At 43.7% G+C, this 17,337-nt stretch overlaps 1 protein-coding gene and 1 non-coding gene across 2 annotated transcripts in view; both read right to left on the bottom strand.

Moving 5' to 3' along the window:
• Positions 1–17,337, bottom strand: part of CNIH4 (cornichon family AMPA receptor auxiliary protein 4) — a 49,932-nt gene that overhangs the window by 28,911 nt on the left and 3,684 nt on the right. The window lies entirely within an intron of this gene.
• On the bottom strand, positions 14,204–14,302 carry LOC119470887. The gene has a single exon (XR_005199852.1). It is a non-coding gene; the product is annotated as a small nucleolar RNA U13 (small nucleolar RNA).

Below are 17,337 nucleotides of genomic sequence, written 5' to 3'. Positions count from 1 at the left end.
TTTTTGAGACAGTCTTGCCCAGGCTGGAGTGCAGTGACATGATCTTGGCTCACTCCAACCTCTCCCTTCCAGGTTCATGCAGTTTCTGCCTCAGCCTCCTGAGTAGCTGGGATTACAGATGCCCGCCACCATGCCTGGCTCAGTTTTGTATTTTTAGTAGAAACGGGGTTTCACCATGTTGGCCAGGCTGGTCTTGAACTCCTGACCTCGTGATCTTCCCGCCTCGGCCTCCTAAAGTGCTGGGGTTACAGGTGTGAGCCACCGCGCCCGGCCTTAAAATATCTTATTGTACTGTATTCACCCTTCTTGAGATGATGTATAATGATAAAATGCCTACATGATGAGATGAAGAGACAGATGCAGCCTCTCCAGTGATTTTTATATTTTTCAGTCCAAATCTATTCTTGCATTTGTGTAAGTATCCATTACTTGCAGGAAGTGACTTTCTATCGCTCGTTTTAGGGAATCCCTCACTGTAGTCTTTGTATAGGCTCAATACTTTCTGGCTCAACATGTTGCCATCAGTTGGGACACCTTTTCTGTTAATGTCTTCCACCCATAAATGTAATGCTTTTTCATCTTTTTTGTGGTTGTTGTTTTTGTTTTTGTTTTTCTGAGACAGAGTTTCACTCTGTCGCCCAGGCGGGAGTGCAGTGGCGCCATCTCAGCTCACTGCAACCTCTGCCTCCCAAATTCAAGTGATTCTCCTGCCTCAGCCTCCCGAATAGCTGAGATTACAGGTGCACGCTACCATGCCCAGCTAATTTTTTGTATTTTTAGTAGAGATGGGTTTTCGACATGTTGGCCAGGCTGGTCTTGAATTCCTGACCTCAGGTGATCCACCCACCTCGGCCTCCCAAAGTGCTAGGATTACAGGCGTGAGCCACCGTGCCCGGCCAAATTCCTTTTTTCTGTTTCACAATTTCACGGATAAAATACTGGTTCTTACCATAGATCTTAGCAGTCTCACATGGTTTCTTTTCTTTCCTTAAGTCAAGAACTTTGACCATTTCACTTAAAGGAAGCACTTTATGGCTTCTCTTTGGCATATTGGAATTGCCAGCATCACTGCTCTTGAACTTTGGGGCCATTATTAAGTAAAATAATGGGTACTTGAACACAAGCCCTGTAATACCGCTACAGTCAATCTGATAACTGATAAGATAGCTACTAAGTGACTAACAGGCAGGTGGCATAGACAGAGTGGATATGCTGCTGGCAAGGGGACAGGTAATTCATGTCTCAGGCAGGATGAAGCGGACAGCAGGAGATTTCATTACACTACTGGGAGTGGCACACTATTTAAAACTTATGAATTGTTTATTTCTGAAATTTTTTATTTAACATTTTAGGACTGTGATTGACCTCAAGTAAATGAAACCAGTGAAGGCAAACTGTGGTTGAGGCTGCTTATTTACTGATAGCACCCCTGGTATAGGCCAAGAACTGCTCTAGACTCCAGAGATACAGAAATAAACAAGGCAAACAAGTTGCTGCTCTAGTAGGGAGAGTGGGAGGAACAGGCAATAAAGTATAACAAAGTACAGGAAAATCATAACTTCAAGCAGCCATAAGCTCTATGAGCAGTTGTGTCAAGTTATTTATTCATTCAACCAATATGTTTGGAGCAGCCAGAATATGTGAGGTACTGTTCCAAACCTTGGAGATACACAGTGAACAAGAAGGGAAAAGTCCCCACAAGCCTATGGTTTACATTATAGTGAGGAAGACAGATGAAAAAATAAATATACTAATGACAGGCAGTCATAAGTACTTGGAAGGGTATGGGGAAACACTCGGAGACTGAGTGATCAAAGAAAGCCAAGCTGAGGAATTGCCACTTAAGTAGAAATTTGAATAGCTATGTGAAGGTCTGCAGGCAGAATGTTTCAGAAAGCAGGAACAATAATTGCAAAGGCTCAGTTGTACACAGAGGCTTGCTGTGTTTAAAGAATAGAAAAAAGACTATCTACTGTGCTCTTGTGGCTAAAGCACGCAGGATAAGCATGAGAGAGCTCTGAGAGAAGAGAAGGAGGCAGAGTAAGGTCATATGAGCCTTGTAGAACCTTGGCAAGGATTTTTATCCTAATATGATGAGAAACCACTGGAGAGTTCTAAGCAAGAAAGTACCTTAATCTGATTTACATTTTTAAAATCTCATTCTGGCTATTTAGTGCATTGAACGTATGAAAGGGAAACAAGTTTGTCAGTAGAGAGATCACATGGAGAGTAAAACAGGAGAATTAGCATGAAGGCAAAACCAACTGGATTTGCCTGATGCAGTATAGGTTCATAGATTCATAAAGGGTTCATAGGTTAAAGCTAGATATACAATTAACAGATTATGTAATCAGGTAATTAAACTGCCAGGCACAGTGGCACGTACCTGTAGTCACAGCTACTCAGAAGGCTGAGGCTGGAGGATCGCTTGGGTCCAGGAGTTCTGGGCTACAGTGCACTATGCCAATCGGGTGTCTGCACTACGTTCTGCATCAATATGGTGACCTCCCGGGAGCAGGGAACCACCAGGTTGCCTAAGGAGGGATGAACAGGCGAAGGTTGGAAACAGAGCAGGTCAAAACTCCTGTGCTGATCAACAGTGGGATCGTGCCTATGAGTAGCCACTGCACTCCAGCCTAGGCAACATAGCGAGATCCATCTCTAAAATAATAACAATTAAACCAGCTATTAGCAAACTCCCATTGTACCTTGTACATATCTCTATCAGAATATTTGTTACATATTCAATTATCTTGAGGTGGAAAAACAATATTCAACTGTCTTCCTTATATGCTTAGCCAGTCACACCTTAGATCGAGCTTGTCCAACCCATGGCCCATAGGCCACATGCAGTCCAGGATGGCATTGAGTGCAGTCTAACACAAATTCATAAACTTTCTTAAAACATTATGAGATTTTTTTTGGCATTTTTAAAAATTTCAGCTCATCAGTTATCATTAGTATTAGTGTGTTTTATGTGTGGCTCATGACAATTCTTCTTCCAGTGTGGCCCAGGAAAGCCAAAAGATTGGACACTCCTGCTTTACATTATGATAAAAGTAACAGATTTTATTTTTACATCCCAATACTTTCTATTCTATAAATAGCAGGTGGTTAATAAATGGTTGCTGAATGAATGATCCACAGTATCATGACAGATTTTATTTAAATTAGTCCAGATTTTACTAAAAACATAAACCTCATCTCACACACATTCCCCCCCTAAGATGGAATAGGAAACATAGGCTATTTCGCATATTTTTTTAGACAGAGTCCTATTCTGTTGCCCAGGCTGGAGTGCAGTAGTGTCATCTCAGCTCACTGCAACCTCCACCTACTGAATTCAAGTGATTCTCATGCCTCAGCCTCCGGAGTGGCTGGGACTACAGGCATGTGCCACCACACAACGGTAGCATTTTTTGTAGAAATCTTTTATATGTCAAGACAAAGCTAATTTTTGAGCCAGGTGCAGTGGCTCATGCCTATAATCCCAGCACTTTGGTGAGGCCAAGGTGGGCAGATCACAAGATCAGGAGTTCAAGACCAGCCTGGCCAACATGGTGAAATCCCATCTCTACTAAAAATACAGAAACTAACCAGGCACAGTGGGGGGTGCCTGTGGTTCCAGCTACTAGGGAAGCTGAGGCAAAAGAAGTGCTTGAACCTGGGAGATGAAGGTTGCAGTGAGACCAGATCGTGCCACTGGACTCCAGATTGTGCCACTGGTGACCGAGTGAGGCCCTATCTCAAAAAAAAAAAAAAAAAATCAAAACAGTACCACTTATAATATTATAAAAAATCATGAGATACTTAGTTATAAATCTAATAAGATATCTCCAGGATCTATATGTGATAAATACAAGACACTGATGAAATAAAAGGAAACCTAAATAGGTCAGGTGCGGTGGCTCACACCTGTAATCCCAGCATTTAGGGAGGCCAAGGTGGGTAGATCACTTGAGCCCAGAGGTTTGAGACCAGCCTGGGCAACGTGTTGAAACCCCATCTCTACAAAAAATGCAAAAATTAGCCAGCCATCTGGTATGTCTGTAGTCTCAGCTACTTGGGAGCCTGAGTTGGGTAGATTACTTGAGCCTGACAGGTTGAGCTACCATGAGCAATGATCACATCACTGCACTCCAGCCTGGGTGACAGAGCAAGACCCAGTCTCAAAAGAATAAAAGAGAGAGAAAGCAAGAAAAGAAAAGAAGAGAAAAGAAAATGAAAAGAAAAGAGAAAACCTAAATAAACAGAGAGAGAAACCATGTTCATGGATTAAAAGACTCAATATTGTTAAAATGTCGATCATTCCAAAACAGATCTATAGGTTCAATGCAATCCAATTAAAACAACATTCGCATTTTTTGTAGAAATCTTAATCGTATTCTAAAATTTATATGGAAAGACAAAGGAATTCTAATAGCCAAGACAATTTTGAAAAAGAGCAAAGTTGAAGGGTTCACACTACCTGATTTCAAGATCAAACTAAAAGCTACTACAATCAAAAAAACCGTGATATTCATGAAAGGAGAGATAAATGCATAGATAAATAAAACAAAATTAAGAATGTAGAAATAGACTCACAAATATATGGTCAATTATTTTTTTTTTATAAACGTGCAAAGACAATTTCATGGAGAACAGATTCTTTTCCAGAACAAACTGTTCTGGAACTACTAAACAGTCATATACAACACAACAACAAAAACTTTGGCTCATACCTCTCACCTTATTCACAGATTAAAAAATAAAATCACAGTATAAAGGAAAAAAATTGTGATTGTGGCACAATCTTGGCAACCCTATATGCAGTAAAGCAGGAAAGCAATATCTTCAATCTTCTTACATAGAAATTCAGTCAATATTGATTGAATATCTGTGTCAATAAACCTAATGGACACAGAATTTATCTTCCCTCCATCCAGTGCCAAACACAAATAAATGCCACGTAAAATGCCATATTAAAAAACAAATATTAAGCTAGGCATGGTGGCTCACACATGTTATCCCAGTACTTTGAGAGGCCAAGGCAGGAGGGTCTTGAACTCACTTGAGGCCAAGAGTTCTCTCTATGAAAATAAAATTTTAAAAAAACTTAGCTGAGTGTGGTGGTACATGACTGTATTCCCAGAGCCTTGGGAGGCTGAGTCAGGAGGATCACTTGAGCTCAGCAGTTTGAGGTTACAGTGAGCTGTGATTCCACCAATCTACACCAGCCTGAGTGACATGAGCAAGATCCCAACTCAAAAACAAAAATAAAAATAATTTTTAAAATGAATACTAAACTTATTCATTAAAAGGTGGGATTACCTAGTTTCATAAACCCAAATCAGAGCAATCAGTGAAGCAGAGTTGAAAAACCCTTGAGGGAATTGTAACTACTTATGGATTGAACAATTGTCCACTGGGACCTTATTGTCCAAGTAGGGAACAGAGTCAAAGACTGAAACCTCATAAACAAGGAAAATACGGCATTGACTACGGAAATCCTATGGATCAGTCCCATTTATAAACAGGGTTTATACTTAATAAAAACATATGGGCCAGGCGTGGTGGCTCACGCCTGTAATCCCAGTACTTTGGTAGGCCAAGGCAGGCAGATCACCTGAGATCAAGAGTTCGAGACCAACCTGATCAACATGGAGAAACCCCATCACTACTAAAAATACAAAAATTGGCCGAATGTGGTGCGCACACCTGTAATCCCAGCTACTCAGGAGGCTGAGGCAGGAGAATCACTTGAACCTGGGAGGAGGAGGTTGTGGTGAGCCAAGATTGCAGCATTGCACTCTAGCCTGGGCAGCAAGAGCGAGACACCATCTCAAAAAAAGAAAAAGAGAGAGATAAAGAATAAATGGACATCTCGAAAAAGCTTCGCTTTGGGTAAAAAAAGAAATTCCCCAAAAGAGGCCAGGTGCAATGGCTCACCCCTGTAATCCCAGCACTTTGGGAGGCTGAAGCAGGTGGATCATCTGAGATCAGGAGTTTGATACCAGCCTGGCCAACAAGCTGAAACCCCCTCTCTATTAAAAATACATAAAAAGAAAAATTAGCCAGTGTGGTGGGTGCCTGTAATACCACCTACTTGGGAGGTTGAGACAGGAGAATCGCTTGAACCCGGGAGGTAGAAGTTGCAATGAGTCGAGATCATGCCACTGCACTCCAGCCTGGGCAACAAGATCAAGATTCCATCTCCAAAACAAAACAAAACAAAAAAAAGAAATTTCTCAAAAGAAATCAGAGCTCCAGTTCAGGACCATGGTTACATAAGTGATTTGAATTCACATTTACACTACACACATGGGATTGGTGTCTAAAGTATAAAATTAACAACAACAAAAACATTCTTGAACAAGAGAAACATCACTGATTGCAAATTACCAATTGTGCATCAAGAAAAATGATTCAGATATCTAAGGTAATAATGTAATATGCATAAATATGCACTGAAAAATGCTAGAGAGTTGGGTGCAGTGGTGCGTACCTGTAGTCCCAGCTACTTGGGAAGCTGAGACAGGAGAATCACTTGAGCCCAGAAATTTGAGGCTGTAGCACACTATAATTGTGTCTGTTAATAGCCACTATACTCTAACCTGGGCAACATGGTGAGACCCCCCAACTCTAAAAAAAAGAGAAAATATAGGGAAAAAAACCTGGAAATTACTCAACAATTATGAACAGGCAAATAGATAAACAAATTGTGGCATAACCATAAAATAGAATAATATCCAGTAATAAAAAGAATGAACTATCAATACACACAAAACATGGATATCTCAAAGATAATATATTGAGCAACAGAAGTGAAAAATATACTGGGGGCTTAGGATCATGCCATAATTCTAGCACTTTGGGAGGCCAAGGTGGGCAGATCAGTTGAGGCCAGCAGTTCGAGAGCAGCCTGGCCAACACGGTGAAACCTTGTTTCAACTAAAAATACAAAAATTAGCTGGACGTGGGTGGTAGGCACCTGTAATCCAACTACTTGGGAATCTGAGGCAGGAGAATCTCTTGAACCTGGGAGGCAGAGGTTTCAGAGAGCCGAGATTGTGCGTTGCACCATCCCCCAATTCCCCCAAAAAACAGACCAAGGCAATGGCTCAAGCCCATAATCCCAGCACCTTGGGAGTCTGAAATGGGCAGATTATTTGACCCAGGCATTCAAAATCAGCCTGGGCAAGGCAAAACCCCATCTCTTAAAAAAAAAAAAAAAAGAAAGAAAGAAAAATTAAAACTAGCCAGGCATGGTAGTGCACATCTGTAGTCCCAGCTACTTGGAAGGCTGAGGTAGAATTACCTGAGTCTGTCAGGTCGAGACTGCAGTGAGCTGTGATCACACCATTGCACTTCAGCCTGTGTGACAGAGCAAGATTCCATCTCAAAAACGAAACCCCAAAATGTCCAGTTTTCAACAACAGAAAAATAGGTATGCAAAGAAACAAGAAAGTTTCTACACAACCAAGAACCTCAACAAATCCCAAGTAGGATAAGCTCAAAGAGATTCCCACTGAGACAAATCATCATCAAACTTTTTTTTTGAGACAAGGTCTCATTCTATCACCCACCCTGGAGTGTGGTGGCATGAACATAGCTCATGGTAACCTCAAAATCCCAGGTTCAAGCAATCTTCCTCCCTTGGCCTCCCAAAGGGCTGGAATTACAAGCATAAGCCATCACACCAGGACATAATCAAACTATGAAAAGCTGAAGAAGGAATTCAGAAGGTAGCAAAAGAGAAGCAATTAATCATATACCACTGATGTTCAATAAGATTAGCAGCTGATTTCTCATCAGAAACATGGAGGCCAGGTAGCACTGGAATAACATAAAGTGTAGGAAGAGGGGAAAAAAAATCTCTAAACCAAGAATTTTACATCCAGCAAAATGATTCTTAAAAAGTGAAAGCAGGGCAGGTTGCAGTGGCTCATGCCTGTAATCCCAGCACTTTGGGAGGCCAAGGTAGGTGGATCACCTGAGGTCAGGAGTTTGAGACCAGGCTGGCCAACATGGTGAAACACTGTCTCTACTAAAAATACAAAAAATTAGTTGGGTGTGGTAGTGGGCACTTGTAATCCCATCTACTCGGGAGGCTGAGGCAGGAGAATCGCTTGAACCCGGGAGGCAGGGGTTATAGTAAGCCAAGATCGCGCCATTGCACTCCAGCCTGGGCAACAAGAGTGAAACTCCATCTCAAAAAATAAAAATTAAAAGAAAAAGCGAAAGGAAACACAAGACCTGAAACTAAAACTCCTAGGTGAAAAACATAAGGGAAAAGCTTTACGACATTGGATTTCACAATAATTTCTTACATAAAACACCAAAAACATAAGCAACAACAACAACAAAATAGACAAATGGGACTACATCAGACTTAAAACTTTCTGTGCATCAAAGGACATAACCAGTAACATGAAAAGGCAACCTACAGAATGGAAGAAAATATTTGCAAATCATATATCTGATTAATATTCAAAATATAGAGAGAACTTCTCAGCCTGGACAACAAAGTGAGAACCTGTATCTACAAAAAATAAATAATTAGCTGGGCATGCTGGCACACACAGCCCCAGATTCTCAGGAGGCTGAAGCAAGAAAATTGCTTGAGCCCAAAAGTTTAAGGCTGCAGTGAGTTATTATCATGCCACTGCACTGAAGCCTAGGTGACAGAGCAAGACCCTATCACTTAAAAAAGAAAAAAAAAAAAAATTATAATAAAACAACCTGGCTTGGTACAGTGGCTCACACTTGTAAAACTTTGGGAGGTGGGGGCGGGAGGATAACTTGAGGCCAGGAGCTTGAGACCAGCCTGAGTAACACAGCAAGAGCTTATTTCCAAAAACATATGCATACACTTTCACTTGATTTAAAAATAGCCAAAGATATGAAAACATCTCTCCAAAGAAGATATATAAATGGCCAACAAATATATGAAAATATCCTCAATATCACTAATTATCAAAGAAAAAAACACAATGAGATATCGCCTAGTACCCATTTGGTTGGCCATAATTTAAAATATGCACACACATACAGAGATACACAAAACCAAGAAATAACATGTGTTGATGAGAATATGGAGAAATCGAAAGACTTGTACACTGTTGGTGGAAATGTGAAATGGTATAGGTGCTATGAAAAATAATATGGTGGTTTCTCAAACAATTAAAAATAGAATTACCATAGGATCTAGCACCTATGGGATTGTACCTGTCAGTGGAGTGGCCACTGCCACTGCGCCGGCTGCAGCAGGGAGGTGTAGGAGCAGCAGTGGTGGCAGTGGGTCCCCTGTGCCCTGCGTCCCAAAGGCAGCTGGCTTCAACACCTCCACCCTTGCACAGCCGGGCAGAACCTGCTCCCAGGCCCTGAGCCTCATGGGGAGGGCACGGGGTGGAGGTAGAGCTGGGTCTAAGGTGGTGCCATGCTCCATGGTGACAGCAGGAGCCAGGGACAAGCGGGAACACCCCCCCCCCCCACTGAAGCCCACCGCCCTGGGAGTCTCTGTGATGCGGCCAGGTAGAGCTGCCCAACAGTTGGGGAACAGCCGGTCAGGTACAGAGGTGGGCAGAGAGGGGCCCAGCAAGGACCTGGAGCCCCCGCCCCAGGCTGTGAGGAGGTACAGCCAGGACTGCCAGTCCTTGTCCTTCCAGGTACAGGACCTAGGAGTCTCCGCGTCTGCACCGTGGAGAACCCAGGAAGGCCCCCTTTTCTCCACAGGTTTGTGGGTATCTGCTCCCACTGCCTGGCCTCTCCCTGCTCCCAGCACCCGCTCCTATCTCAGAGTGGGGTTGGGGCTGGGCTCGGGTGCTGTCACGGCCTGACTGGGTGTGCACATGCTTGGGCAGCCCTGACATGCCAGCCCCCTGTCACTTCTGCCCCCTCTAGAACGTAGGTACCCACGAGCATCAGGGAGAAGCCAAGGGGGAGGCAGCTCAGCACTGGCCTGCAGGTGCCCCTTGATGCAAGCAGCCTGGGCATCATGGAGGGCAGCAGGAGGCAGATAGGCTCCTTGGGCAGAAGAGGGCAGGTCCCTGGCGAGGCCTCACCTTCAGGCCAGTTCTGAAGTCTGGGGACTGGGCTGCCAATCCTGTGGACTGGAGTGGGAACTTGTGGTGCCTTTCTGGGGCCTGCCCATGGCTGCCTCCCCTCTGAGGCCCATAAAAGCTCTGGGATCAGCCAGAGTTGAACAGACCATGGGATGACCAGCTGTAGAGAGAAGCTACCTTCTCTGCTGAGAGCAGAACATTTGTATGTAGAGAGGAGCTACCCTCTCTGCTTGGAGATGAACACATTTTGGGACAACCTATTGCAGAGAGGAGGAGCTACCCTCTCTACTGTGAGCTGAACACTCGAACAGACACCCTGGCTGTGGAAAGGAGCTGTCCCCTGTGAGTCTCCTCTGAGCTATTCTATGGCTCAATAAAGCTTTCTTACCCTCCACTTGTCTGACTACCTCATTCTTCCTCGTCGCAGGACAAGAACTTGGGATCCGCCAAATGGCAAGGCTAAAAGAGCTGTAATACAAGCAGGGCTGAAACATGCCCCTTGCTCACCATGTTGTGGGTGAAGAGGAGAGAAGAGCTGTGGCCCTTTGGGGAGCCCTGACCTGGAGCTCCCCAAGACAGGGCTGTGACTTCCTCTTGGGAACCTTGTGGTTCCTGGCATCTCCAAGCTTCCAGGCACCAATGTTCCCCAGCTTCCACCAGCTGTGGAAGCTCCTTGCCATGCACTTTGTCCAGCTGCAGCCTCACAGAGAGCCGGAGCCCATGCCAGCACCTGGAGCTGCCTGCCCCTCTGCAGCAGCCAGTGTGTCTGACTGTGCAGTGGCCAGACCCTGGAGTCAGCTTCACGCCTCACTCACTCACACATGCCTCACTGCTCCACGCCTGACTCATCCTTGGCAGGCATGGGATCCAGGCTGGTAGCATGAGCCAAACACAGCCTGCCAGGCCAAGTGGGTGGAACGAGCCAAGCTGGCCCCAGCAAAACTCAGGCAAAGGTGCCACCAGCTACAGAGGTTACCAGCCAGAAAAGTGACACCCCAAAGATCTTGTAACAAAACCATATAAAGAAATAAAGAATTCTAGTAAAGGTACCTACCTTAGGTAAATATTAAAGTCAGTATAGGCTGGGCCTGGTGGCTCACTCCTGTAATCCCAGAACTTTGGGAGGCCAAGGCAGGTGGATCACCTGAGGTCAGGAGTTTGTGACCAGCCTGGTCAACATGGTTAAACCTGATCTCTACTGAAAATACAAAAATTAGCTGGGTGTAGTGTTGGATGCCTGTAATCCCAGCTACTTGGGAGGCTGAGGAAGAATTGCTTGAGCCTGGGAGGCGGAAGTTGCAGTGAGCTGAGATCACACCATTGCACTCCAGCCTGGGTGACAAGAGCAAGATTCCATCTCAAATAAATAAATAAATAGGCTGGATGTAGTGGCTCATGCCTGTAATCCCAGCACTTTGGGAGGCCGAGGCAGGTGGATCACAAGGTCTTCTAGATCATCCTGGCCAACATGGTGAAACCCTGTCTCTACTAAAAATACAAAAATTAGCCCCTCCCTGCCCCCACCCCCTTCCAAAAAAAAAAATTAGCTGGGCATGGTGGCACGCGCATAGTACCAGCTATTCAGGAGGCTGAGGCAGGAGAATTGCTTGAACCCAGGAGTCGGAGATTGCAGTGAGCTGGGATCATGCCACTGCACTGCAGCCTGGCAACAGAGTAAGACTCTGTCTCAAAAGAAACAAAAAAAATTAGTTTTACTTTCCAGGGCAATCATTAAGAAATTAACTTTACGAAAATGTAAATAAAAATGACAGTAATTTGATTATAGCTGTGTGAGGTGGCTCACATCTATATTCCCAGAACTTTGGAAGGCCAAGGCAGGGCTGAGCAACACAGCAAAATCCCGTGACTACAAAAAATTAGCTGTGTGTGGGTGGCACGCATCTGATAGTTCCAGCTACTTGGCAGGCTGAGGTAGCAGGATCACTTCAACCCAGGAGGTCGAGGCTGCAGTGAGCCATGATCAGGCCACTGCATGCCAGCCTGGGTGACACAGTGAGACCCTGTCTCAAAAATAAAAAATAATGATATTACTTCACACCCACTAGAATGGCTGTAATTAAAAAACAAAAGAGAAATTAACTGTTGGGGAGGATATGGAGAAATCTGAACCTTCAGTGCATTGTTGGTGCAAATGTAAAATGTTGCAGCAGCTGGAGGGAACAGTTTGGTGATTCTTCAAAAGTTAAACATTGAATTATATGACCCAGCAATTCTGTAACAGCAGAATCAACCCAATCTGGTTCAACCTTTGTGTAACAAAGATGAGTGGTTTCTCAGAGCAGCCAAGCTCCAGGTTGCAAGTTACATAACCTAAGCATGCCCAGATGAGCCAAGTGTGCCCCACTGGTGACTTAGGAGCCAAGCAGAATGAAAAAGTTGGTCACAAACAGAACCAAAGTGCTTGGACCAAGGAACAGGGACCAAATTCAGAAGCAAGGAGTGCCCTCCCTGATTTGTTGTAGTACAGACTTAAGAGCCAACAACCCTAAGCATGACCCAATCAGATCATACCTCATTGAATTGTTCTTTTTTTTTTTTTTTTTTTTTTTTTTTTTGATGGAGTCTCACTTTGTCGACCAGGCTGGAGTGTAGTGGCATGATGTTAGCTCACTGCAACCTCCACCTCCCAGGTTCAAGTGATTCTCCTGCCTCAGCCACCCAAGCATCTGGGATTACAGGTGTGTACCACCATGCCCAGCTAATTTTTATAGTGATGAGGTTTCACCATATTGGTTAGGTTGGTCTCAACCTCTTGACCTCAGGTGATCCACCCACCTGGGCTTCTCAAAGTGCTGAGATTACAGGCGTGAGCTACTGTGCCTGGCCTACCTCATTGCATTATCCTATCTTCCTCATTGTTAAGTCTCTGCCTATAAAAGCTGTCCAGCTTAGGGAGACATATTTGAGCATGGCAAGCCAACTTTGCAATAAAGGTCTTTATTTTCTCAAAAGCAAGTGCTATGGTATTGTTACTGGTGGAGGGTCTTGACTACAACTTGTCCAGGTTCTTGGCGTGTTGAACAAAAAATTGAATGAAATGCACAAACAAAGCAACAAAAGAATGAAGCAATGAAGCACTGATTTACTGAAGCAAAAGTACACGCCAAAGAGAGGAATGCGCTCAAGCAAGCAGTTCAGGAGCCCCAGTTGCAAAATCTTCTGGGGCTTAAGTACCCTTTAGAAGTTTCCTATTGGTTACACCCACTTGGCCCCCAACCAATTGGAAGCTGAAGTAAGTTACACTCTATGCAAATAAAGACTTGGCCTAGGCCAGGAGTGGTGGCTCACGTCTGTAATCCAAGCACTTTGGAGGCCAAGGTGGGCGGATCACCTGAGGTCGGGAGTTCAAGACCAGCCTGATCAACATGGTGAAACCCCGTCATAAAAAAAAAAAAAAAAAAAAAAAAAAGACTTGACCTGCAACTAATCAGAGACTAAAATGAAGGCTCCCTGTCTCCACGCCCTATTCTCCTGCCCCAGTATTGGCTTCTATGCCCATCGGGCAAGTGAGCCCTTGCTCTACAATTCCACTCCTGGGTGTACTGTATACTCCACAGAACTGAAAATAGGCGTTCATAGAAAAACTTGAAGTGTAAATAATCCAAATGTCTATCAGGTGATAAATTGATAACTAAAATGGGACATATCTATACTATAGAATATTACTTAGCAAAAAGGAAAGAAGTACTAATATATGCTACAATATGGAGAAGCCTGGGAAACGTTATGCTAAGTGAAAGAAGTCAGACACAAAAGGTCACATATTATATAATTCCATTTATGTGAAATGTTCATAATAGGCAAATCCACAAAAACAATTAGTAGATTTGTGGTTTCCAGCAGCTGGGAAGAGGAGAAAACTGAAGTGATTGCTTAACAGTTATAGGGTTTCTTTCTGGACTAATGAACAACAAAGAAGTTTATTTTTCTCTGTTTCTGTTCCTAGAACAAGTCAACTTCTTTTCTGCTTTAAGGTCTTTGCACACATGATTCTCCCTCTACCTGAAACTCTTCCCACTCTTCCTGTACAATTGGCTCCTGCTATCCTTAAAGTCCTTACCTGTCACATTCTCAAAAAGACCTCCCTTGGCGAGGGACTGAGGTAGTCTCCCTTTTTCATTTTCTTCTCTTTTTTTCCATGTGAGACAGGTAATGTGCACAGAACAAGGTTTGAAGGTACCACATCTCACACATGTACATGAGCACCCATTCTTCACACTTAGGAACTACAAAAGGATTTGTTATTTTCTATCACAGTACTCTTCACAAATTTCATTCATTTACTTAACAAATACTTACTAAAAACTTTACATATAAAAGATTCAGGCCAGGAGCAGTGGCTCACACCTTTAATCCCAGCAATTTGGTAGGGGGAGGTGGAGGTTGGCGGATCACTTGAGGTCGGGAGTTACGAGATCAGCCTGGCCAACATAGTGAAACATTCCTGAATAAGAACCTGGTATCATTGATATTTTTTAAAAAACTCCTATTGAGGACGGGCCTCAAACACTATTGGGAGGTCGAGGTGGGCAGATCACAAGATCAGGAGTTTGAGAGCAGCCTGGCCAACACAGTGAAACCCCATCTCTATTAAAAATACAAAAATTAGCCAGGCATGGTGGCATCCCTGTAATCCCAGCTACTTGGTAGGTTGGGGGAGAAGAATTGCTTGAACCCAGGAGGCGGCGGTTGCAGTGAGCAGAGATTGTGCCACTGTACTCCAGCTTGGGTGACAGAGCTAGACTCTGTCTCAAAAAAAAAAATTGGGCTGGGCACGGTGGCTCATGCCTGTAATTCCAGCACTTTGGGAGGCCAAGAAGGGCAGATCACCTGAGGTCAGGAGTTCAAGACCAGCCCGGCTAACATGGTGAAACTCCATTTCTACTAAAAATTTAAAAAATTAACCAGACATGGTGGCGCATGCCTGTAATCCCAGCTACCCAGGAGGCTGAGGCAGGAGAATTGCTTGAACCCGGGAGGCGGAGGTTGCAGTGAGCCGAGATTTCGCCATTGCACTACAGTTTGGGCCATAAGAGTAAAACTCCATCTCTGAATAAATAAAAAGATTCTATACCATAGGCTAAGAAATCCTCCTTACTTTTCACTGTTTTAATTAAATATTTATTGATATACCAGTTAATTTCCTGACCCTCTCTAAAGGGACACTAGAATATAAATTCTAAGGCCATATCTGTTTTGGTTCTCACTGTTTCTTTTGATTTCAGCATAGTAACTGGTACATAGGAGACAATAAATATCTGTAGAGTGAATGTATAAAATGCCAAGCTCAAAATATTATTTTCATTTTTTTCAGGATTAGGGACATAAATGAGGCAATCACCTCAAAGAATGACAAATTTGATTAGAAAACGGAATTGTTAGCCATTATCAAATAAAACAAATCAAAGATTGTTTTTAATCTCAAAAAATTCAGGGTACCTTGTAATCTCAGCACTTTGGGAGGCCAAGGTGGGCAGATGACTTGAGGTCAGGAGTTGGAGACCAGCCTGGCCAACATGGTGAAACCCCGTCTCTACCAAAAAATACAAAAGTTAGCTAGGTATGGTGGCACGCCTGTAGTCCCAGCTACTTGGGAGGCTGAGGTGGGAGAATTGTTTAAGCCAAGAGGGCAGAAGTTGCAGTGAGCTGAGATCTCGCCACTGCTCTCTAGCCTTGGAGACTGAGTGGGACACTGTGTATTAGTCCATTTTCATGCTGCTGATAAAGACATATGTGAGGCTGGGTAATTTATAAAGAGAAAGAGCCTTACTGGACTCATAGTTCCACGTGGCTGGGGAGGCCTCACAATCATGGTGGAAGACTAAAGGGACATCTTACATGGTGGCAGATGACAGAGAATTAGAGCCAAGTGAAAGGGAAAACCCCTTATAAAATCATCAGATCTCATGAGACTTATTCACTACCACGAGAACCGCATGGTAGAAACTGCCCCCATGATTGAATTATCTCCCACTGGGTCCCTCCCACAAGTTGTGGGAATTACAGAAGCTACAATTCAAGATGAGATTTGGGTGAGAACACAGCCAAACATATCACCCTGTAAAAAAGAGAAAAGAAAAGAAAAGAAGAAGAAGGAAAGAAGGGAAGGGAAGGGAAAAAGGGAAAAAGGGAAAAAGGGGAAAAGGGAAAAAGGCAAAAAGGGAAAAAGGGGAAAAGAAGAAAAGGGGAAAAAGGGAGGAAAGGAAGAAAGAAAAAGAAGAAAAAAGAAAAAGAAAGAGAGAGAGAGAGAAGGAAGGAAGGATGGAAGGAAGGAAGGAAGGAAGGAAGAAAGGAAGGAAGGAAGGAGAGAAAGAATTCAGCCTGCAGGTCCCGGCAAGCAGACAGCCTCGTTTTTGCCTCTCAGTAAGGGTCCTCTGACATGCAGACTTCATCTTTTTCTCCATGTTCCTACTATACAAAGAGTGGTCATACATTGTCCAAACTGAACCTTTTTGAGAGATAAAAGCAAGACGCTGAACATGTGAAGGAAAAATGGGCAGACCATATGCAAAAATAGAACTCTGACACAATCTGCAGCAATCAGACCAGAAAACCAATCTTATCATCTGTAAGTCAGACATGTAGGAAGTCAGACCACTATCACTGGCAAACAATCCAGGAACCCAGCAACAACCCCTGTAACAAATGGCACCAGACTGCAAGAACTTTATTAATAAATGATAGCTTTTCTAAGTTTTGTACCTGGTCTTAACGTAGGAACAAAGAGAAAACCAGCTATGCATCGCTCTGCTAGTTCTAGTTAGCCTACCTATAGCTTCCCTATGCCAACAGTCTTCAGTTAGGGCATACTTGAAGCCTTCCCCCTTTCCCCACTCTACAGTTTTCCCACCCTCTGCCTGTCTTTGAGGCTCTGCCAAAACGCAGGTGATGGTGGCTGACTCCCTTGTTATAGCAAACTCTGAACAGAGTCTTCTCCTCTTCTCATGTATTTGGTCTTCATGTATTTCCACAAAGGGATACTGGTAATAATTATGCTGAACCAACAGGCAAAAATCAGGACTGTCCTGAGCAAATCTAGACATAATCACACTAGTTATAAAGCACAATTAGACAAGAAGCTGTTAGCTAATGAAATACTATACAAGGCTTAGGAGAGTCAAAGTATAAAAGACAAAAGATAAGGCCGGGCGTGGTGGCTCACGCCTGTAATTCAAGCACTTTGGAGGCCAAGGTGGGCGGGAGTTCAAGATCAGCCTGAGGTTGGGAGTTCAAGATCAGCCTGACCAACATAGTGAAACCCTGTCTTAAAAAA

The sequence above is a fragment of the Cebus imitator genome, unplaced genomic scaffold (assembly GCF_001604975.1).
Source record: "Cebus imitator isolate Cc_AM_T3 unplaced genomic scaffold, Cebus_imitator-1.0 Scaffold42, whole genome shotgun sequence".
NCBI classification, from domain to species: domain Eukaryota; kingdom Metazoa; phylum Chordata; class Mammalia; order Primates; family Cebidae; genus Cebus; species Cebus imitator.
Note: the sequence above shows the minus strand (reverse complement) of the source record. Positions and strands in the feature narration are given on the sequence as shown.